The sequence below is a fragment of the Bos taurus genome, unplaced genomic scaffold (assembly GCF_002263795.3).
Source record: "Bos taurus isolate L1 Dominette 01449 registration number 42190680 breed Hereford unplaced genomic scaffold, ARS-UCD2.0 Super-Scaffold_1723_ScbfJmS_2085, whole genome shotgun sequence".
NCBI classification, from domain to species: Eukaryota; Metazoa; Chordata; class Mammalia; order Artiodactyla; family Bovidae; genus Bos; species Bos taurus.
The window spans coordinates 5711628-5713805 of record NW_020192292.1 but is presented as its reverse complement, the minus strand read 5'-3'; positions in this window follow the sequence as shown (position 1 = coordinate 5713805).

Below are 2178 nucleotides of genomic sequence, written 5' to 3'. Positions count from 1 at the left end.
TGATTCATGGACTTAACATTCCAGGTTCCTATGCAATATTGTTCTTTATAGCATCAAACTTTACTTTCACCACCAGACACATCCACTACTGAGCATCATTTCTGCTTTGTCACAAGCCACTTCATTCTTTCTGGAGCTATTTCTCTGCTCTTTCCCACTAGCATATTGGACACCCACTGACCTAGGGGCCTCAGTGTCATATCTTTTTGCCTTTTTATACTGCTCATGTGGTTCTCATGGCAATAATACTGGAGTGGTTTGGCATTCCCTTCTCCAGTGGACCACATTTTGTCAGAACTCTACACCATGACCTGTCTGTCCTGGATGGCCCTGCATGGCATGGCTCATAGCTTCACTGAGTTACTCAAGTTCTTTTGCCACGACATGGCTGTGATCCATGAAGGGGCTTCTCCTTGCTCCCCTCCTCTATTTAACTGCCATGTCTTCACTAGTAAACCTTCAGAGTATCTGGCCCATTTGTTCCATCTTCTCCATCTATAATATCTGAGTGGACTTTTGTGGCTAATGTCTGTCAGTTGACTGGGTTAAGAGATGCTCAGAGAGCTGGTAAACATGATTTCTGGGCACATCTGTGTTTCTGGAAGAGATTAGCATTTTAACCAGTAGACTAAAGAAGATTGCTCTCCTTAATATAGGTGGGCATCATCCAATCTATTGAGGGTTTGAATAGAACAAAAAGGTAGAGGAAGGATGAATTGGTTCTCTCTAATCTGGGACATCTACCTTCTATTGCCTTTGAACATTTGATTCTTGAACTCCTGACTCTTGGACCTTCAGACTTGGACTTCAAATTACATCATCAGCTCTCCTGGTTCTCAGGCCTTCAGATCAGAGCTGAATCACACCACTGACTTTCCTGGTTCTCCAACTTGCATACAGAAGACTGTGGGACATCTGGATCTCTAAAATCACATGGGCCAATTCCTATAATCAATCTATTTATCTATCTATCAAATCCTGAATAATACTAGGACTGAGATTCAAGACAAGGCTAGTGACCTGCCCAGGATCACACTGTTCATGGACAGCAGAGCTAGTGTTATACACAGTCCACATATATCTGACATCAAAGCACATATTCAGGCACTATGGCAGCTAAAGACCCTTCTTAACTCTCACTTGTCCAACTTCAGTGCCTTACTGAAGTTTCTCTTCAGCCTTTACTATAAACAGTTTTCAGATTAATCTTGCTAAAGCATGGCTTTTACTAAAAGCTTATTCATGGCTCTCTAAATCTTAGCAGTTTTTCATTGCTTGGCATGTCCCAGGAATAAAAACCAGATCAAAATGGCTTAACCATAGTAAGTGTAAGAATATGTTTTCATCATCCTGGTATCTCCTTGTGCCTGGAATAGTGTTCAACTCATAAAAGGTATGGAGAAGGCAAGGGCAACCCACTCCAGTACTCTTGCCTGGAAAATCCCATGGACAGAGGAGCCTGGTAGGCTGCAGTTCATGGGGTTGTTAAAAGTCAGACACGGCTGAGAGACTTCACTTTCACTTTTCACTTTCATTCATTGGAGAAGGAAATGGCAACCCACTCCAGTGTTCTTGCCTGGAGAATCGCAGGGACAGGGAGCCTGGTGGGCTGCCGTCTATGGAGTCACAGAGTCGGACACAACTGAAGTGACTTAGCAGCAGCAGCAGCATAAAAGGTATGCCAATAGTTTTATTTATGTAGCACCCCTGCAGTCAGGATGTCTCTAGTTCCACAGGTGTGCCTCATCTTCCCAGCTGGCATGTAAGCTTTTTGAGGTCAGGTGCCATGGTTTCTATGTCTTTGTAGCTACTTCTCAGTGTCCGTGGAGAAAAAGAAATATTTAATACTGAGGAGAGAGGGTTAAATAATGCACAGAAGAGCTGCTTCTTTCTTCCAGCTGTCCTGAAGTATTCTTGTGTATAGAATAGACCAATGCTGCCCCAAACATTAAAGTTGGAAAATTTGCGAGTGCTTGCTTGCCCACATTCAGCATTCTGTTTGCTCCCATCGATCCCCAACATTTACCCCACGCTTACTTTTATCAATTGCCTTGTACATTACTTAAAATAAGTTCAATGTTACTTTCTTGAAGGCAAGCACTACATCTCACTTATCTTGGTGCTTGCCATCCCTCAAAGTACCCAGTGTATTATTACTTTTGGCACATACTAAGAGAG